Genomic DNA, 22828 nt, shown 5'->3' with positions numbered 1-22828 from the left:
GCCTCTGTGTGCTTGCTTTCGACTGCTTCTCTCACATGCTGCACGTAGTTATACAGCAGTGAACTATTTTTCCTGAAGAAAAGTAACGTAATTGTTTCATGGTCACTTTCCAGATGAAAATGTAACTCCTGCCCAGCATTTTGACGTGTGAACCCATTACCATCTTCTAGCTGAAATTTGTACCCCTGATGAAAACCTACAAATTGTACTTAATTTAGTTGAAGGTAACTGGAAGTATAAATTATGCAGCTGGACATAATTTGTGTTTCAATAATAAAGCTCCAAATGGCATTTTGTAGCTGGAAGGGCATGATCCAGTTTAATAATTCAGTTGGAAATGGATCACAACAGTAGTACTAGTAGTAGTAGTAATAGTAGTAGTAGTAGTAGTAGTAGTAGTAGTAGTAGTAGTAAACTTTATTTATCTTTTTGGGTTACTCAGATGGTCTTCCCGGGTTCGGGATCTTTTCTCTTTCAAGGAATTGTGGTCTGGGATCTTTTTCTGTGCTGGGCTATCAGCCTTGAATGCATGCATTGGAAGATGACTGCCCACCTGTCCTCCCAGTGAAACTCTGTTAGATCCCATTTCCACTGACTTGCCCCCTTGCACTTTGCTTCATGTAAATTGGGGATTCTGTTTGGTCACATTAAGACAAATCCTAGACAACCTGTTTAACCTCTACACCCTTAGTGTGATTGGACCATCAGTGTCCGTGCTGCCATTTTTTTGTTTAGCAAAGGCAACTGCTGGCTACTTCAGTTTGCAAACTAGGCAACACTAATGTGCATGTACACCACTGTAAAACGTTTATGAAAGACAGGTCTGTCCCGAAAAAATTCTTATCTTTGTAGACGAAACATATTCGTCGATATGTAATGTTCCACTAGGTAATGATTCACAGTTAGGCTGCATAATGAATTCTAGGATGCATGAAGTTCAGTGATGAAAATAAATTATTTTGCCAATAATGGCTTCCACAAACTTTTCACTGTGCATGTAAAAGACACCGCGCTCCTTTTAGGCAAATTGCAACACCTAAGAGGCATAGCAACTTGTCTCGCTCCCCAAAAATGTAGGGGGACACTTAAGCTCAGCATTCATGGGTATGACGCGACAGTTTTTAGGGCTCCCTGCAGTCGTTTCTCTCAACACATACAGTCACTGTTCTTCATTCGTGTTCACAAATTTATCACAATTGCCTCAACACAGGTTCCACACTCGTCTTTGAACTCTTCCACACTGCAGTTCACCTACATAATGTTACTGTAATTACTTTCTCACTAATTGGCACATGTCTAGTTCATTGCAGTAATTACATTACTAAGCTTCAAATTAAGCCAACAGCACCCACACATCACTCCCCCCATCCCCCTCCCCACTTTGTACCTCAGCAAAGTCAATGTGCTACACGACGGCCATTAAAATTTTTTTTGCGTAAAATCTATTCCTTTATAAAGTTAAGTAGATTCAGACATGTACTGACGTTTGACTCAGATTACAAATCCTCTTTTCAATGACTTTCACTGCGGATATCCACGCGTGCAGCATGTTTTTTGACACAATGCCGGCTGGATAACACTGGGTTTTCTGCTGAATGACAGCCTCTCTCCTTGACAGTGGTGTGTGCAGGCTTTCCATACCTTTCTTTTCTGGTTTCACATGTCACCCAATAGCTTCTTAGCACTAATTGCGATGCCATCACATACCGTTCAGCACTAATGATATTACTTGGTGGTAATCAGAAAAAAAAAGTTATTCTTATACTGCGAAAAAAGAACAGCAGCCTGTTTCCACCTGACTTAATTGGTTTGGTTTCATACTTCTGCTTGAACTATAAGAAAAATTAGCCAGAAAAGCTGTACAAGATGGTAATTTTTCAGGGGGCTTAAATTTTATGCACAGGCACTTGCAATGACTCCAATTTTATCAACATTTTGCAACCTGTTCTGTCATTATATTGGTGATGAATAGTTCTGCTTCATTTATTTAACACTCTCCTCGTGGAAACTCTGAGTCAGACTTGCTTACCATTTTTCAGGCTGCCTTAATCGTGCTCAAAAAACCAATTTGCCCTCCATGTGCATACACCACTAGGCATTTTAAGTGTTCTATATTTTTTTTTCATGCAGTGAAGGAGTGTAATACATATATAGAGGAGAGAAATCTCCAACCTGTCACTTATGCTCGAGCACCAGAGCGGATTTTGAACGCACCTATCAGGCTTGCCCAAACAAACCGAAACCTCCTTTCCAAGAGATGGAATCACAGGAGCGATGGGAGGCTGCTCTGTGCAGCTCATGGGCAGAGCTACAGCTTTATGGCCTGGGCCTTGAAGGTTGCCGCAGTCAAAGAGTGCCTGGTCATCTAGAGTGGCCTGAGGGCCGTTGCCAACCTGTTCAACACCCCTTCACCCACCCTCACCTGATCAACTGAAGCGGGACTAATAAAGTTATTACCAACCAAGGGCTGTAATATAGCCTTCTTGCCAACGCAGTTCGCCACAGTAATTTTGAACTGCTTCTTTGAACAAATAATCTCTGAGCTGTACACAAGCTTTGTTGTCAGTACAGGTAGGCCCTTTATTAGTGGAATGTGGTAATCTTCTATCGCAGAGCAACTTCGATTGGTCCTCAGTGTCCTTTCAGACATTTGCCGACATTTCAGCATCTACATATGGTACGGTGCCCTTAACTGAACTATAGATGTCATATTTTGAGTGTACATAGAGGGTTGTCTATTTTAGTTCACAGTAAAGGCAACTACTTTGAAAGTGAACGCGTTTCATTGAACATTACCCTCCTGCTGTGCACAAGCATCACAGGATCTTTATTGCATCAGTGTATGGTGTAAATGTTGCCTAACGGCATTGTGATCCACCGCTCAAGGGAACCAACAATGGCCCTGATATGTATGCGGTCAGGAGTGTGCACAGAGGGAAGATCATGCACTTGCACATCAGGCTAGAAACATGACTGAGGCCTCTTGTAGATTGCTCGTGGAGTGCGCAGGGCTTTCCAAAACCAATCCACATCATCCAGTGTTATCATGCTGCTTTAATGAACCTTTTGCCAGAATACCACTGCCTCCCTCAAATACAGTGGGCCATGTTAGCCTTTCATTTCTTGCCCCCTTTGTGTGTTATCTTGCTGCTGTGCATGCTTGTGCTTTTATTGTTGTGTTGCTGTTGTTCCTTCTTAACTTCACCGTTGTTTTTATCCTCCTTCAGCTCCTTGACCTGACCATGAGACATGTTCAGGCTTAATATGACGTGTGCACTAGATAATATACGTGTATGTGCACGTTATGATAATAACTTGCATGAAGCAAATAATTAAAGCAAGTGTCTTACACACTGCGTTAGCTGTTTGTGATGTGGCATCGCCCTCCACCAGTATCCACCTCTATATTTGTCCCATTCCCCAGTGGTGAGTAGCATATGTGAAGACATTTTTCTCCAGCCGACTTCACCTCTCTTGACATGACACCTTGCCCTCTTACAAGGAATCTTGCTGCATTGAAAGGAGCTGCCTGGTGCTGCTGTATATCCATTACTGTTGTCCTACAGCAAAGGAATTATAGGGATGGGCATGACAAATTTTGTTTCATCTCTCACATTTTGCTGCGTACTTGCAACACATGAGTGGTGTAGCTGCCCTTGGTAAGTGCTCTGTGCTCATTGTTAGACAGAATTAACGAGGCCCTTTCAAACATTGAAATTAAATAGCACTATTGAGAGCCTTTTTTTATTTGAATGAAATAATGTACCTGCCACATGCTATGCACTCGTGAGGTGCTTTTATATAAAGTCCGTGAAGTCTGCTTACAGGCACTTCATAGTTAATGTTCACAAAGCAAAAGGTGAGTGCCTCAGAGCATCTATAATGAGGTATATGTCCTATTCAAATTAAGTGAAAGGCCAACACTGTGAAATACATGTGTCTGTTGAATGTGGACTTTTAGCTGTATGTGTTTTTCTTTAAGTACTGGCGAGAAACAATATCTCCCTATTTTGCTTTCGCATTTGGCGCTTTTGATAATAAGACGTACGCGCTCATAGCGTTGCGCTTGACGCGATTCGCAGTTGCGTTTCGTGCGCGGCCGCTTGCAAACGTAACCAAGGGTAGCGTTAAGTTCTATGCACCTCGATTGCTAAAATGTATAACGGACTGCCGTGCTAGGCATGGACCGCATGGTTTTTTTTTTTTTTTCGCACCTAACACTCGCTGTGTAAGGCCCCGCGCGCTACACCGCTGAAGACTTGACACGGTGAGGTAAAGCTTCCCAACTGACGCGTTGAGGTTACGATCGAGAGCCAGCCGTTTCTCCGCCAATTCCTCTCCCCGTGACGCTGATCGCATCTCACAAGTGCGGAGACGCGACACGCTGCGCGTGGCTTCGGGCGATAAGCGGTCGCTTCATGCAGTATAATTACCGCTAAACTTTCATTTCCGTGACGACCGGCCCACAGGGTCTTTCGCGTCGCATTCAGCACAATCACTCATGGTACTGTCTGTGGCGAGTACGCCGAGACCGCCGCCGCAACGCATTTCACCGTCCGTCGCTACGGCGCTACTGTGCGACGCGTATAAAGTAGTATAAAGGGACTTTAGACACGCGCCGCAGCTCGGCGGTGTTTTTTGTACTTGGCGCCAAGTAGCAGACGACTATTTTTTGTCATACTTTATTCTTTATTTTTCAATGTTGTAATTCTATTCTACTTTTACGCAGTTTCGCACCGCCCCCTGTCACGGGTACGCACCGCTCTGGGCGAGGAGACCAGCGAGGTCTTCGGGAAAGACGTTTCAAAAATAAGGGTCCATTGCATCGCAATGGGACGACACTAGCAGACGACAGGACGCCGCTACACGCAGCAAGTATGGTGCCTCGTCTACTCGGCGCGGTGTCGTCTCGTTTGCCTAGCTTCGCCAACTCTGCTCTTTACTGTGATGCTTGTTCCCACGCTCAAGCCCAAGTTATTCTATCAATGGGGGATAAATATAAGAAAGAATAGGTCGAAACATTCACCAGGCAGCCTACTTTGCAGCGACCATTTTACAGTACTATCTTGTGAGGTGTCGACTCGACGGTGTCCGGTTGGTTCACATTAGCGCCTCCAAAAGGTATGGTACTGCTTTTTCGACGGCGCGTGTCATATACTGTTACGTATTGGAGCAAGTTAAGCCTGAATGGGCTTTAATTCGTGGTGCTTGGTCCAGCTGACTTCTAACAGCGCTTCCCACGCGCACTGCAGCATTCGACTTTCTTGTCAGCCGTTCCTCTCGCGCTGTGCCTTTTCTTTCCTGCACGAAAATTCGGTTTTAAGATGACCTAGCCTCATCGTCATTCCACTATTTCTCCTTCACGCTCGGAAGGCAAGAACCAGACAAGAACATAGTGTTTATTGCACGTACCCCTTTTCCTAGGCAGGGTGAGACCTGCATGCCTGTTTCCTTCGCTTTCGCAGAAATTACAGGGTTCTGTACACAATCCTCACATTTCTCGCGTTCAGCTTGCTTGTTCCTTTCATATAACAGCAGACATTACACGAGAACAACGCAAAAAACTGAGAACGAAAGGGCGAAAGACGCGACTTTTTGCATTGAAATACACAGCAGACACCCGACTTCCGGGACAAGCCGTCCAACTTCCGGTGGCTTCACTCGAGCTCGTCTCGGAAAGCGGGAATGCGACATCCAGCCACCTAGTGGAGATCAGCGGTTGTAGCCATTTATTTTAGTTTCGGTTTCGTATTTGTGGATTTGCTATCTGCTTATTTGTGCTTGTTTGCTCGTGGATTGGCTCTTTGTGTCACGTGCTTGTTATCTATAAATACGTGTGCACGCCGAATGAATTTTTAATTTGGTAACAGTTGTCTATTACCGTAATGAGGGCTTGAGAGTAATCCTGCAAAATCAATGTGTACAAAGTGAAATCGGCTATTAATGTAGCTTCAAACCAACCTTCTGGCATGTTTTGCCGTTAGTGGAAAGCGAATTTTTTCTTGTACGGCCGATTTTAGCTTTTCTGCGCCGTTTCATAGTGGCCCAGGCCGATCCCGAAGAAGACGCTGGTCATGGAGTGCCCGACGGATGCTGAAATTGTGAGTTGTATACCTCATCCACTTCAGTGTCATCGCATCTAGATGGTGACATTGCAGACAAGTGACAGGAACTGTTTCTACGACATTCTCGTGTATGACTTTGAAGAAGATAGACGTCTTCCATAATTGTATCCTATATGGCAGCAGCAAATAGCAAATAAGATTGTGTGTTCAAGCTTTTGTCAAAGCGACGACGGAAAGTGTTTTCAACTCCTCATTGAGAGAGAAATTATTGCATTCATTGCGAAAGCAAAATAGTGTGTGGCGCTATTTGCTTAATTGCGTAGTTGAGGCCTACTGCGTCATGAGTTCTACTACGTCGTATGTTTGCGAGGGAGGCGCTTGCCCTCTATTCTGGCATGAAATTTGGGGAGGCCAAGCAAATATATTCAAAGTTGACTGGTTTGAGGTTCGGGGAGTCCGGGGAGTCGTAATGAACGTCAGTGACTGTTTCAGGAGGGAGACCCTCCATACTGACTTGGCACTCGGGGAGGCCGAGTAGCCATATTGGATTACCTGCCACCTTGACGGCCATTTTTAGTTATCAGTTCGTTTTTTGTACGTGATGGACAATTCTGTCAATAGAAATTAATTAATCCTCGGTATGCTGTAAGACTTTTGATCTTGAGTGACAGTTTTCGTTTTCAATTAAATTTTCGTATGTGTGTCACAAATGTGGCCACAGAAAGCGATGAAGCTTCGTTTTGCAGTAGGAAGTTGTGTTTCTGGTGGAGCATCGGCACGAGCTGAAATGAAAAAGTTACTGTTGTTTTTTTTCTTCGCAAATGTATGTTGTCTATACAGCTTTGTTTCAAGTGCTAGAAGCCAATGAGTTGCAAATTTATTTTTATTCCCTTCACTATGCACATGTGTGGAACGTTATCGAAAGATAACACTAGCTAAGTTATTTTTGCTCTGCAATCTTTTTTTAATAAGCAAATTACTGCTTTCACTCTTAAGTACATCTTGTCCTCCTCACTTAATGTTGTATTGATTCGTCGTGCTGTATGCGGGATCGCGAGTGTTTGTTTCTTGAAGAGCGCATTAAAAAGCACTGCAGAAAATTTGTTTGCAACGGTGGATACAGTGTTTATCGCACCTCGCCTTTATACATTTCCTGACGGGAAGGAGAGTAAATGAATGAGATGCAATGCCCGCGCACATGTAATGTCTTGTGTTTTATGGTTTTTCTACAAAAAATGAGTGCCTATTCTGTGTATATGATTGCCCATGCGCAATTTGTTATTTCTGTCTTTTGGTATGTAAGTATTAGGTGATTGCCCGTTATCTGACATCAGGCATTCCGTTGCCAACTTCCTTGCACCCGAATATTTTGTTGGCAGATCACCCAGGACTAGCACTGAGCCCACTTGCCCGGCAGTTCAGCCAAAGGCCCTAAAGGTGAGACTGCTCTGTTTTATCCCGAGTTCTGCTCAAAAGCTCAGTGCAGTTTGACAGAAAGAAATATGCGCTGAGTATGTTTTTATATATCTTTCATCAGCCCAGCCCAATGTAACTGTTGGTAACGTAAAACACAACAGTAGAGTTGAACTAACTATTGCTCTGATGACTTTTGCACGCGGTCCAATTTTTTTGTGGTCTTGCGGAAAGTGTGTAGAGTACTGACTTAATGGTTCATTTTACAATTGTGCTGCTGTGAATCCATACGGAGCCACGTTCCGAAACAGATGCACTAATTGCGGTGAGATAAGTGATTACGCTTTGGTGTCTGCAGTGTGTAAACATGTTCTTCTTTTAAATTTACGTTCATTTCAGAAAGCATCACTAGAAAAACCAACAAGCCGTTTTTTCGTATGCACGGCACGGCCTTCCCGATTATCGCTTCTGTTTTAATATATGAACTACTCGAGAATATCCAGTTGTGTTTGCTGAGAATTTTTAATTCTGCTATCTGCTTCAAAATGAAAATTTCGATGCTGACATGCACTTAGCACAGAACAAAAATGCTTTTAAGAATAATATGAAAAGGGTAACCACCTGTAATTAAGAGCTGGACTTCGTAAAAGCAGCTTTCTCGAACAGGATAGGCAAATCTGTTTTGAATGCAGCTTAATTTTTTTTTCGGCAAATAGATCATGCATACTGTCCATTAACATTGCTACTATGTTTCTCACTTTGGCCATCGGGAATTCGAAATGAGCATCTTGCTGGACACCATGTTTTAATTCTCTTTGTTGTATGCTTCAGCTCTCCTTAATAGCAATATTTAAGTCGTGATTGCATTTAACGGCTACTCGGCTCTTTTTGTCGGCAGATTCGCCTTATATATGCAATACGGGTAGCAGCAATGCACTGCTCTGAGAGTATTTCATCCAATGCAAGCAGATGCTGCTTTGAGTTGGCATCCAGATCGCAAGGGCTTATGCAAAGTGCAACATTAACAACAGTTGCTAACACCTAGCTCCAATTTTGTACACAGCAATGTGCAAGGAAAGCAATGATTTATTTTCAAAATGTATGGTAGAAATCAAATTTTATCTGCTTATGAACGCACAGTATACTCGCGAGATCACTTGAACTAGTCTCCTGTAAAATGTTGCTCTTTCTTATCAATCTGGAATGGGCAGAGTGTTCCAAACCTAAAAGTGAAAGCGAATACAATGCAGAAATCTCGTATTCTGACTGCGCTCATCGCAAGTGAGCTGCTTGGTCTCTGAACTCGTTGCCCCTTGCCTGCATTGCTTTGCTCGGCATATCACGTAACGGCAGACATTTTTTTGGAGCCCATGTGACCAGGTTGCTGCTCTTCCTTGGGAATGACTTAACACACCCCAGCACTCAGAAACTGAATTCGCTCAGTATAAATAGCAGGGTAAGAAATTTACTGCGCGTATATGAATCACCCAGCATGTATCATGTGCCCTGGGGCAATACGCAATGTTTGAAACAAAGGCGCCTCCCAAAAATTTGGTGTCTCCCCTCCCCTTAAGGTTTTGGGTTTAGCATTTGGAGCTGGTGACCTCCTTTGTGCCAGCGTCAGAAGCCGTGAAAGGAAATGCGGCAGTTTTGTAAGGCTGGCCAAGCCTAACTGCCAGGACTTGAGACTGACTTAATTAGTACCGGTCTGACCAAATGAAGCCCTTTCGTTGTTTGTCTTGACTATTTTCATTCCCTCTTGAGCTCTGCTTTGTACACACTTCTTTTTGTGTGTGGTTCTTTTGGCACATCTTGAACAATGTTGCTTTTATCCTTTTTTGATGATTTTTCTAAAATCCATGCGCAAGGCCACTACAGGAGTGCTTTGGCTGCTGCGACAGACTGTTGGGAGATGTCCTTATCCTTTCTTTTCTCTTCATGCATTTAATTTTTTGTGAATTTGTTTTTGGGTTCCTCTTAGTGGTTTATTAGCTACAATTAATTTTCCTCAGCTTGCACAATTGTTTTCTCTTTTCATGGCATCCAACCCTGCATATGACCGACACTAGTCGAGGGACTGCAGCAACCGACCTTGCATGGCGCGGCATTCTCTGGTCCAAGGCTACTGGCTCAAGAACGTGCTCACAAGTCTGCACCTTGGCCTATAAGCAGAGCGACAGTAACCAGTGTCTGCCAGAACTTCTGTGCCGAATAAAGTATTCCTACCAACATGTCTTGTCAGTAATTAATGAAGAGTATAAATACATTAACTACTTCTTTGGCCCTACAGAAAAAACCATGTTACAAAATGGGTTTTTTTGAGCCCATACCCAGCCACTACATTGTTTCCTATGCAGAGCGGCATGTTACCTTACTGTTTATGCCCTTGCAGCAGGAAATTTTGCAGAACGTTAATGCGGAAAAAAAATTTCATTGACAAGCTGCTCTGAGAATACAGCTGAAAGGGTTCTGAAGCCCAACGAAGCTGTGAATCAGGTAACGAACACTACTATTAATGCATAGGAGGAGCAGATTTCAACTCTTTTACAGGTAGGTAGTGCCTTTTCTAATTGCACTATCCCTTGGTGTGGGATGCTTTTACATACACCGCCACCCCATTCAGCACTTGACCACCGACAGTGCTTGGGAAGCTCTAGCTGAATTCTGTAATCTGGGCATTTTGAATTGAATGGTCTTGTAGGTATTTGAAAAAGCCAACCGTCCTAGCACTACTGGGATTCCGTCTGCAAACGAGGCTGATTCTCTAGCACTTGGCTCTAGCTGGCAGTTTGTGAAATTGCCATTTAAACTGCACTCTTAAAGGGCGTAAAGAAAACTGCCTTCTATGGTAGTGCATGACGTGCAAATTCTGACGTGGCTAGTTTATCCATTGGCTTCAGGTTCGACATCTGTCAATCCGCCTTTTTCACGACGCGACTGCGCATGCGTCCATCCCCTGGCGGCGGTGTCGCGAAACATACTGTAAGTGTAAACAAACCGGCTTCCTACGCGGCGGGGTGCTTTGCTGCAGCCTTCGGCGAGGCACCCTAGCCTTCGGGCGCTCAGCACGACGCATTTGGCGATGTTTACGACATGTGGCATATGGCATACTTCATTTTTTTTTGTTCTGTCAAAAGCTCAATTTTTTAGGATTTGTTGTTTTCTTTGGCTTAAGTTCTCGTTTTGTTCTGCTTTAGTTTTTGTGGCACAAGGCACTTCACCCTTCTGCTTCCGAGTATAATTTAAATTTTGAGATGCACATCACAAGGATGTACATACACTTCTACTTGAGTAACCTGCCTGTGTTTAAGTTCTTCATAGTTGTTATAAAAAGTTAAATTGAGACAATGCAGTAGTTTTGCTGTGGCTGAAATTCTCCACGAGCACCTCACAAATTTAATGAAGTGACCAACAGAGAATTATGTACTACCGTTTGTCCAATAAAAAGATAGTTTCAAAATATGTGCTGAGGGCCCTCAATGTAGAATTGAACTGAAAATGCTTTATGCTTCACCAAGGTCTTCTTTGCGGCAGAATTCATTTATCAGCCCCTGCAGCCTAAAACCATCAAAATACTAATTCTCCTGTGAACTCGTATGCTTGCTTATGGTCACATTGAGCAAATTTGCCTCTTGTGGAAGCATGAAAGCTGTGATGATTCTAAACAGCTCAAGTAGGGGTATTGTGAATTTCATTCAATTAATTTATTTTCAACTTAAGGTTGAAGGCACATAGGTGAAAAAAACTTTTGTGACAGCTTGAGAAGTGCCTGGGGGCCCATACAAAGCAGCAGTGGTCACAATATAAATTGCAGTGCAAGTACACACCTTCAAACAAAATTTTAAAGAAATCCAGAATACAATAATTTAACAAAACAATTGTACTTCATGAGAATTCCTAGTGATTAGTGTTCTACCTCAGTTCAAAATAAAGACTGAAATACACTGCAGCTTTCTTCACAGATTTAATGCAGCGTCACTTTTTTGTTGGCTTAAATTTGAGGAACTCTTTAAAAATGTTTGAAGGGTATTTTTTCAAAAAAGACTGCTGTGCTGTCCTTGAATTTTTACGCTATGTTTTCAAGAAACCATAGCTTAAGCCTGCGCCACTGTTTCAACGAGACCAGGATAATTGCGGCGCGCACGTACAGCCAGGGTGACCTCTGTGACTTTAGAAGTGTGCATTAGGCGAGACGCTTGATAATGTTTTGCTTTTATTATTTTATACCTGAGAAACAATTCTGTCCAAGGTTAGAATGATACATTAGCAATATTACGAAGAACCTTTTTCTGTAGAAGGAAAATTTCATTAATATTACTGACCATTGTTGTTCCGAAAACAAGCAAGCAATGACTTAAATGCAATGTGAATAGTGCTTGGTAAACGCGAACTTTAATTTTCTCAGAGAATACGGACGTCAGATTATGTTCATATTCGATCAAGCAGCACAAGGGATGAGGACGTAGACACAAAAGGACAGACACGTCCTCTAGTCTGTCTACGTCCTCGTCCCTTGCCGTGCTTCATCAAACATGATCAACCAAGTAGCCCACACCTCAACTATTGTGAGATTACGTTCACTGCAGGTAAAAAGGCCTCTCCTAATGGCCCCTAAGTTTCCCTGCCCTGCACAGCTGGTGCAGGACAGGGAAATGTTTTCCTTAATGGAGCGTCTCGAGACGTAATCCGAAAACGCTACCGGACCCTATAGCGTCATGCTTGAAAATGGAATGCACACAAAGGCCATGTACATAGCTAAAATGCAAAGATAGTATGCAATCCATTCACAATTTATTGTCTCTTGGCCCAGAACAAGCCGTGCCACTTAATCTCCACAGTGGACAGGAGCGTTAAGACCATGAAGACCTCCTTAAAATACATATTCTGCACAAATGAGCATCGTGTGTGTGTGTGTGTGTGTGTGTGTGTGTGTGTGTGTGTGTGTGTGTGTGTGTGTGTGTGTGTGTGTGTGTGTGTGTGTGTGTGTGTGTGTGTGTGTGTGTGTGTGTGTGTGTGTGTACACTGTCCCTAAAAGGGATAAAGAATAGGTTGGGGCAACCGAAAAGGAAATAAAAATAATAAGCCCCTGCCTGCACCACGTACGTATCCCTAAAAGGGAGTGGGAAGAAAACTATGTAGCCCCTGTTTACTTCCTTACAGGATTATACCGGGTGTTTTTTTTTTAGAAGGTCCAAAATTTTTAAAGAAAGGTAAATTCCTTTAGATTTATTTTAACCCTGGGGCTGTACTGAGGGCTGCGGCGGACACCAGGTAAGAGGCAAACTACTTTAATTAGTTTGCTGATTAACTGAACACGTTAATTAACTTATATAATTTTTATTTTAGGGGATATGTTGTATTAGCAGAATTGGAGATCGTCTTCCAAACAGTCCAGAAAAGAAAAAAGATTTTCATGAAAAAATTTTTTGCGCGCGTAATGAAGCGCGAAAAAGTCACCCTGGTAGGCAGCTTCACACTGTAACACAGCGTCTGTGAGCGCCTGTGACGTAGCTCGCTCCGCCCTGCATTTTGGGTCAATGCGTTTTTGTTCCAGCGCGGCATTCCGCGAGGCCGCGGAGCGAAGCGAGATAAGCAGCGATAGCGCAGGCCGCCAGTCCGGACGCAAAGCGCAGGGCGGAGTGAACTACGTCAGAGGCGCTCCCGCCGCCGCGTTACGGTGTGAAGATGCCTACCAGGGTGAATTTTTCGCGCCTCGTAACGTGCGTGAAAAATTTTTAATAAAATTGTTTTTTCTCGGTTGGACTGTTTAAAGAACGATCTCCAATTCTGCGAATACAACATATCCCCTAAAACAAAGATTAGAAAAGTTAATTAACATATTTAGTTAATCAGCGAACTAATTAAAGCAGTTTTCCTCTTGCCTGGCGCCCGCCGTAGCGTCCAGTATAGCTCCAGTGCTAAAATAAATCTAAAGCAATTTACCTTTTTTTTAAATTTTGGACCTTCTAAACAGAAACACCCGGTATACTTAAAGTATCGCGGTGTTCACCTTAAGAGCGGACGGGTCCAATATTTCAACACGAAATTATTGTAGACGCAGCCTGACGAACTCACCGCAGCACCCTTGCGAATCTCGCCCAAAAGCGGCGAGTAGCACATTTGGTATCCCAAAATGTTCGGGCTCGTTCAAATATTTGTTGGCTGTTCTACTCACCTTATCGAAGGGTGTGTCCGGCCTCCAAGGTAGAGTGGGAGCAGCCTCATTGAGTCCTTTGGTAGCTCTTCAAAGGCACCAATGCCCAGCCTGCAAAAAGGGCCACATGCATTAGTGCCATGGCGTATAGCCAATATTCTTCAATGGTGAGCTGAAACGAGTCCTGCTGCTGGGAGAAACATACGGCTGGTGTAGAAGAAAGCGGTGGTTTATAAAGAGTGTAGCAGCTAACGTAAGCCAGAGCTTAAAAAAAAAAAGTTCATATTGCTAGAATGAAACGACCGTTGCCGGTCGCGTGTAGCAAATAGGGGGCTTTACTTAGCAATTTTTTAAAATAGAAGTGGGAAAGATTTACGGCGCCTAAAGAAATTAGAAATGAAGAAATTTCTGTGCATACAATTTTCCACAACGCCTTTTCCGCCTCTAAGGCTAAGTGAGCGAAACCTGAGAGTATGACATGGACTTCCCGCGAACGATTGTGATTTCGCGTGCTACAGCGCGGAAAACGCTTGCGCACTGAAGATACCGCTACGAAAACTAGAACTTTCTAATTCAAACGTTTCAGTAATCTCCACCACATTCATAGCGATTAGTAACGTTTAACATAGCAATTAGTAAGAATTTAAAGCGACAGTCCTGCCTGCTCTAGACTACTCCCAAGAGAAAATTCTAGTACGAGTATGCACTGGGCTAACGCATTCCTGCATTTGCTGTACAGATCCCCTATGATGACGGTTTGAATTAGTTTGAATTTGAAATAAATGTCACTTAGTTATTAGACGTCAGCAATTAACAGCACGTGGTGACCCTTGAAATGTTATTTCCCAACGTCGTACAATCTAACAGTCTATCAAAAATTTTTGGTGCACTTATTATTAGACTAATTGGCTGTTTGCTATCAATAAACGAATAGGCTTCTGCTATTCAGTTTCTCGCGAGAGCCGCCAATAAAACTGCTTCAGCTTTACTTCCACACCATACGAGATTTTTCTCTCGAAGCCCATGGCTCGCGTTACAACGTTCTCTGCGCGGGGCTGGCCAGCGTTCAAAAGGGACGGGGAGGAGTTCAGTTAGACGCCAGTGCTGTACATCCCTACCGCCACTGACGCTGGAGTTCATAGCACATGTTAACTGCCATGCACTCTCATCTGACTTTCTCATGTCGAGTGGGTGAGAGTAAAATTCGGTGCTGACCTGGACATTTAATCCTCATATTACGCCTCGCAATCTACTTTTCGTTTTTCCTTTACAGCGCCACCACGCCATCCTCCACTGAAGTGGCTCTTTTTGCTATTCCTCCCCCTTGGGCTACCTACCTCAATTCTGGTCGCGGTCACCCGGACGCCAGCCAGACTGCGGCGTCTGTCTTCAGACGTGCGAGGTTTATTTATTTATTCAAGGTACCTGCAGCGCCTTGAGAGGCATTATTGTAGGGGGGGGGGGGGGGGGGGGGTAAGTACATTAACAGTAAAATTCAATACAGCACAAGAGAACAAAACAGAAAGAAAAGTTACAGAAAAATGTTAAGAACTTCCAAAAAGATAAAAGCATTCTGATTGCACCCGACACGCAGAACCAACACTGATAACAGCATAATCAGATTATTGCATGGTCAATTGCGGCCAGGAAATTCTCGCTCTCAAACACTTCATTAGGCAGCAGGTTCGAGTCACTTATTGTGTTGGGAAAAAATTAATGTTTAAATGTATTAATCCGGCAATTATACCCTCTAATCTTCATGGTATTGTCCCTTCTACTCGAAACGTAGTCAGGTTGCCTTAAATAGAGGCTTTTATTAATTCGTGTTTTATTATTGTAAATGTCGTACAAAAACTTTATTCTAAAAACTTTTCTTCGGTGGGATAAGAACTTCCAACCAAGAGCTTCCCGAAGTTCAGAACTTCTAACCTTAAAATTATAATTCCCAGTTACGAACCTTGCTGCCCGCTTCTGAACTCGTTCTAGCTTGTCTTTTAAAATATTTGTGAACGGGTCCCAACATACGCATCCATATTCGAGAATTGGCCTGACATTCGTAACGTACAATGTTTCTTTTAGGCGTGGAGTTGTATGTTTAAAGTTTCTTTTAAAAAGGTTGACAACGCGGGAAGCTTTGGCAGTTATCGCGTCGACGTGTGCGGTCCAATCCAACTTCGCTGTAAATGTGATACCGAGATACTTTACTCGGTCCTTTGTCTGTACAACAGATTGATTTAGATTATAGTTGCCCCATATCTTCTTTTTTTTTTGTGAACTGCATGAGGTAACATTTACTGGTGTTCCATCTTCCATTTGTCACACCACCCACATACCTTGTCAAGGTCAGACTGCAACAGAATGGTATCATTTGCGCACGTGACAGAACGGTAAACAACAGTCATCGGCGTACAGCCTAACAGCAGTACTCGCGCGTTTATTAGTGTTCTGCGCAAAGATATACTGCACAAAACAAAAGAATTCAAGAACTGCTCATTTATCGCTGCTGCTAAGGTATCAGGGCCACGTATACGCTTTTTCGGCGCTGTCGTCGTCGTTCAGGCGGTCACAATATACTTCGCTGCCGCTGTAGATGTGCAGGTGCAACGCGCTTCGTTCCAAGCTTTCACATGCCCAGGGACCAAATTATGGGCAACTCATGGAGGGTGGGTTCCACATACGTGGTCAATTTCTTTTTAGAAAGTCAACGGCGTGTTTTTGAATAATCACATCAATTAATCAGATCATTCAAATGGCGGCATGAAAAATAATTAGCGATTGCGTACTTAACCTCCGGCTTCACTGTTAGGCTGGCGTGTTGTGCAACGAAGCCTACCCTTCTAACTTGTGTTGTACTGTTCTTCACACACCAGCCTATAGAGCGTTCGGACGGCGCACCGGGGAGTAAACTTGTGTCATTTACGAATGGCCTAGGGCTCGAGGCCAGGCCTTATCGTGCATGCACATTCGCGTGGATCGTGTTTAAATCATCGTGCCTTTGAAAGCTGTATCGGGCGCGCCAGGGAGCGGTCATTGTCATAGAGGCGCAAAACAGCGCGCCGCACGAGCGCTGTAGACGAGTGTGCGGACGACTGTAAACTGAACGCACACTGGGTTCACGTCACGAAAGAAAACTAACCGACATGTGGCATCAGCCTTTCCCGGCTCGCAAGGGAGGTCTAAAGCATGAAATAATTAATTGTGGTTCAGGAATCGCATTTGCTTCTGTGTGCACTACATTCAGTGCACTTAATTAATTGCACTCACGCTTTATAAAGATGCCAAATCAGCCGCTCAAGCCGCGCAACGATTGTTCCACTGCGTAACGAAAAATTACCGTTTTTAGTCGCGACGAAAGCGTCACCACATTTCCAAGTATTCTGTGAGAGACGCGTGCCTGACCGGTCACATTAACCCGTTTCCATGCTCCTTTTACGTCCTCTTCGCGCATACGCAGGCTACGTATCAAGAGCGCGTACGCTCGTATGTTGCCGCATAGACGCTAACAGTTTTGACTTAGATAGAGCCCGAGGCAGAGTGACTGGCGAACGGTGCGCCGCAGCCAGCATTCGAATCTGTGTGGCACTTTATGTGGCCGTTACTTGTTTCCTCTAAAAAAATAGCAGCCTCTGTGGTTTCCCCACTGTAAGGCTGCAATGGGTAACGCCGTGAATTTCGGCGTGCACGCCGGAGGAAGCGAAAGAGAACTATCTCGAACGTCCGGCTGCGATCGCGTCCCGGCTCGCGGTCTTGCTTCTCCTCTCCCCGCGATCTTGGCGATGCAAATGCCGGAGGCCCGTGTACTGCGTGATCTAAATGCGCGTTAAAGAACCCCAGGTGGTCTAAATTATCTGGAGCCCTCCACTACGGCGTCCCTCATAGCCTGAGTCGCTTTGGGAGGTTAAACCCTAATAAACCAAATCATAATCTTATGTCACAACGGACCAACTAGCCCCGCGAAAAGTTCTACATGAATACCATCTCATAAAAAAAAAGATTTCTGCTAGAAGGAAAACCTGACTACCGCACAAATAGAAATATTCCGAGATATGCCAAAGCTTAGAAATGTTGGTAATGTTCATTTATTGCTATGGTTTGACATTATATATTAACATTACAATTTGCAATGTCACATTATAATTATGACATCAGCACTGAAGTAAGATTTCGAACACAGCTTTAGAACACGTGCAATGATGTTTAATGCTGTTCATTTTATTGCGTTTGACAACGACCTGTTGTTCCGTATTGACCGCAAATTGTTGCGACCGTTGTTTCCCGTCTATAAGCTCTTGCGCTTCTGCGGGCACTCACAATCTACAATACTATAGTGCACAAAAGTAACCGACCCCCCCCCCCACTCCAAGGCGGTTAAATTCGCCCCTGCAGTAACTAGACTCGCCCTCAGGAAGAAATACAGTGGTAACCTCTTCCCGCAAACACAGAACGTCTTAAAAACGTCCACAAACGCCTTAGGCTGGACAGAATCATCGCAGTGAGGTACACGTCGAAAACTTTACTTAGTTTCTTTTCTACTCTGAGAGTACTCATTCTAGATGATGTGAAGATTGCATGTTAGTGTTCAAGTAGCTCGCAGAAAAAAAAAGTCAAGCGGTAGATAGTCAACGTCGTGGCGAATATGTACCACAAATCTCGTCAAGCCCCCTTTTAGTTAGAAGAGCGCCTTTTATATATATATATATATATATATATATATATATATATATATATATATATATGACAGAAGCCAACAGCCACAGAAACCAAGGGGCACAGGGGATTTTTTCTTTTTAATTAATTTATTTATTTGGTGGTGTTGATCAATTTAGAATATTACTGAATATGTTATTGCTTAAAGATAATTGATTAGAAAAGGAGAAGAAAAAACAACCACATGCCGCCGATGGGATCCGAACTTACGAGCTCCCACCGGCGGCATGTGGTTGTTTTTTCTTCTGCTTTTCTAATCAGTTAGCTTTAAGCGATAACATATTCAGTAATATTCTAAATTGATCAACACCACAACATAAATAAATTATTTAAAGTAAAAATCCCCTGTGCCCCTTGGTTTCTGTGGCTGTTGGCTTCTTTCATATATATATATATATATATATATATATATAGTCAACAGCCACAGAATGTAAGGAACGAACACAGGTGATTTATTTATTGAAGCGAAAAGCTCCACTACGAGGGTCGGAGCCGAGCTTCCAGTATGCAGTTAAACCGAATGGCGAGTTCTCCGCGTGCGCGAAACCGAGTGACGTCACGCGCGGCGCAGGTGGCCGCAGCCATCGTCGCCGCCGCCACGTCACCACTAAAGCGTCGAGGCTGGCAATCGAACCAGGGCTACCACTCCAGACGCTACCACTCCGCAACGAATGCTCAAGGTTTGAGCATGAATAAAGGCGCATCTTGTGAATGCATGGGTTTCATGAATAAAATGAAAGGAATAAAAAATAAGGGAAAAATAAAAAAACAATTAAAAAGAAAAGAATGCGAAATAAAAAATGAAACGAAAAAAAATTAGCATAAAGAAAAGCAATACAACAATACAACTAAGAAAAGGAAGGAAAACAAAAAATAAAATGGAAAAAATAAAATGAAAAATTTAAACATAAGGAAACAATAAATAATAAGGAAAAACAAAACAAAAATAAAGAAAGAAAAACAATAAAATAACAAAAGAAACAGAAATAAAAAATGAAATGAAATAAATAAAATATCAAAAATAAAAAATAACTATGAGACAAACAGTGCGCCAGGAAACGCTATCGCCATGCAGCACTTTAGAGAGCCAAAGTGCAAGGCACAGAGGTGAGCGGCTGTCAATCATCCGCGCATCGCCCTTTTGTCGACGGCGCGGGTGGCGCCGCTGTCAGTGTTCGCCTTTGGGCGTCTCCCTGAACAAAGGCATGGGCCCCTGGCCGGCTTCCTGAAGGGCCATCTGCTGACGGCTGCGTTTGGTTAGCTGCGCGTCCAATGGTGGGTGAGGAGTGACCTGAGGAAAAGACCCCTTCGGGAGTGACTCAGCCGAGGAAGACGCTGGAGAGGGGAGCGCCGTTAATGAGTGCCCGATTTCGACGAAATGGCAAAGCCAGCCAATGAGCGCCGTTGGCTTCATCCAAAGGCGGTGCCAAAGACGGAGTCCCAGTGATTGGACGAAAAGGGCGGGAAGACAACAACGCGAGGGGCTATTTAAAGCGACCGACATGTTCATCGAACAGCGATTTCCTGAGACTCTTCTCAGCTTTTACTTTGTTTGTCTCTATTTGTAAATAATGTTGTAGATATGTGAATACAGTTTTTCTCCCTTGCTTCTCCTACTCCCTGTCTCCGGCCCACGTTCCTTCCTCCATCGGCACAGCGGCGGTGCTCCTGGACAAGATGCCTGGTGAAACCCGCTACTAGCCCAGCAAAATATATCAGCGGCGGACGTAAAACCGTAAAACGGCAAAACTTGTAATACCTAGAAGCACAATTCGAAACATTTTTGTATAACGGGTCCATACCTCTGGATTGTAAAGATGAGATTTCCCATGGTCAAAGGGGTCTACCATTCATATTAACAAGAATGCAAGAGCTGAATTACTACTATCCAACATTAAAATATCATTAAACTGCAAGATCAAATGGCCCCAGTTGAAGGACTCGCCCCGCCGCGGTGGCTCAGTGGTTACGGCGCTCGGCTGCTGACCCGAAAGACGCGGGTTCGATCCCGGCCGCGGCGGCCGAATTTCGATGAAGGCGAAATTCTAGAGGCCCGTGTGCAGTGCAATGTTAGTGCACGGTAAAGAACCCCAGGTGGTCGAAATTTCCGGAGCCCTTCAATGCGGCGTCCCTCATAGCCTGAGTTGCTTTGGGACGTTAAACCCCAATAAACAAACAAATAAACCAGCTGAAGGACTCATTGCGCTTCTGCAAGTTACAGTGGTTCTCGTTAAGCTGGTCCCAACAAGACAAGATCCCAGTTCTTTGAACAACACTTCAACAAACCTTGTTAACAGGAGCACAAGGTTGGCAGTGTACAATGTGCCATGAAATTGCGGCCGACCATGCGCACGTCGAGGGCCTCATTCCAATAGCAATTAACATACACATATATCGACACAGTAGCAAGATTTATTACAACGAACAAAAGGTTTTACTTGCTACTAACCAATACCAACTTGCCGATTTTGAGTCTCTTTGTGACACTTATGGCCAAGTGAAACATGCCTTGAGAATTACTTCTGCTTATATGCATTGCTTACAAAGTGACTTATTATTCCGAAAGTTGGCTTAGAACTGAAGAAAGCATATCAGTTTGAGTAGTTTAGACTCACAAACAAGGAATGAAAACATGGGAAATAAGCTGCAACCAACCAATTTATTTCCGGGTTGAAGCACCGTACACAGGAAGAAATTAATAGTTATTAGGATGCCTTCAATGCAAAGCAATACTGCAACTAAATTAAAAATTCAAAAGACAAGCCAATTATGAAAGTTGTTCATGTGCCATCATGTCTATGCTATAATAACCAGTACCCTAATCTCTTAAAAGGCGTTCAATCTCGCAGGTAAGTGAATGTCTCTTCAAAGGGGGGTATACTCAATTGCCATGCCATCTAGCATGACCTACTGACAGAGTTAAGTATTCCCACAGAACAACACTGCAGTGCACCAATTGTCTGGAATGTCTTTTCTGCCACCCATGCTTTCTAACACAAAAAGTGTGTGGATTCAGGCAAGACAGCTTGAGAGAAGTGGTACAAAACAATTAAGGATCCCAAACCTGCTGGCCACCTTGCTGACGTTAATTGTGGAATATATTGTGCGCTTAGGGCACAACTGCTGTTAGCTTCAGTGCATAGGGCACACTTTGTCGTAAAGTTTCCATTTTGCCTTAATAGTAGAATGAAACTTTGGTCACTGACCATGTCGAACACGTTGGTTGACATTTCAGAACCCTAACAGGTTGCTCGTTCAAAATGAAAAACCGCTCATGAAAAAGCAGCTCCTTAACTAATCAGGGCAATGACTCTGCATAAGCCTGGTAAAGGTTTCATTTTGTTCTGTTGACTGTCTTCAGCATCGTCTACATTATCAAAGATTCCAGGTGCAGCCATGCTTGAGCTGTTTGTAATGCAGCATCTCGCTCCACCTTCACTATCCACCCCTATATTCGTCCCGTTCCCCAGTGGTGAGTGGCATATGTGAAGACATTTTTTTCCAGCCGACTTTACCTCTCCTGACATCAAACCATTCCCTCTTACGAGGAATCTTGCTGCATTGAAAGGAGCTGCTGTTGCTTCTGAAGATGCATTACTGTTGTCCTACAGCAAAGGAATTGTAGGGCTGCGCATGACAAATTTTGTTTCGCCTCTCCCAGTTTGGTGCGTAGTTGCATCACACGACTGATGTAGCTGCGTATATGCTTTTGGTAAGTGCTATGTGCTCAATTTCCGACAAAATTAATGAGATTGAGCGCCTTTTCATACAATGAAATTAAATAGCATTATTGAGAGCCTTTTTATATTTCAGTGAAATAATGTACCTGCCACTCTACACCGTACATTCGTGAGATGCTTTTATATCAAGTCCGTGAAGTCTGCACGCAAGCACACTTGATAGATAATGTTCCCAAAGCAAAAGATGAGTGCCTCAGAGCATGCTAATGAGGTATATGTCCTATTCAGATTAAGTGAAACGTCAAAACTCTGAAATATATGCTTCTGTTGTCAGTGGACTTTTAGCTGTGTTTGTTCTGTTTTTTTTTTTTTAAGTACTGGCAGGAAACAATATCTCTCTATTTTGCATTTGCATTTGACGGTTTTGATAAGACATTATACGCGTTCAAAGCGTTGTGCTTGACGCGATTCGTGGTCGCGTTTCGAGTGCGGCCGATTGCGAACGTAACCCTCGATTCCTAAAATGTTTAACGGATTGCCTTCCTAGGCATGATCTTTTTCGCAGCTAACACTCGCTGTGTAAGGCCCCGCTTGAGGAGACCGTTTTCCAGCACGCATTACACCGCAGCACCCCGCGCGATACACCACCGAAGACGATACGTTAACGTTAAACTTTCCAGTGCCACTGATGCGTTGAGGTTGCAATCGAGAGCCAGCCGTTTCTCCGCCAGTTCCTCTCTCCGTGACGCTGATCGCTTCTCACAAGTGAGGAATCACCGCATGTGGCGATAATTGGACGCAACATGCTG

At 43.6% G+C, this 22828-nt stretch overlaps 1 long non-coding RNA gene across 1 annotated transcript; it reads left to right on the top strand.

Moving 5' to 3' along the window:
* Positions 1-5814: 5814 nt before the first annotated feature.
* On the top strand, positions 5815-9709 carry LOC149350073 (uncharacterized). The gene is made up of 3 exons (XR_016290224.1): positions 5815-6101; positions 7445-7502; positions 9548-9709. It is a non-coding gene; the product is annotated as an uncharacterized LOC149350073 (long non-coding RNA).
* Positions 9710-22828: the final 13119 nt, after the last annotated feature.

The sequence above is a fragment of the Amblyomma mixtum genome, chromosome 3 (genome assembly GCF_055824585.1).
Source record: "Amblyomma mixtum isolate Tamu chromosome 3, ASM5582458v1, whole genome shotgun sequence".
Lineage (NCBI taxonomy): Eukaryota > Metazoa > Arthropoda > Arachnida > Ixodida > Ixodidae > Amblyomma > Amblyomma mixtum.
This window is presented reverse-complemented; position numbering and strand designations above follow the sequence as displayed.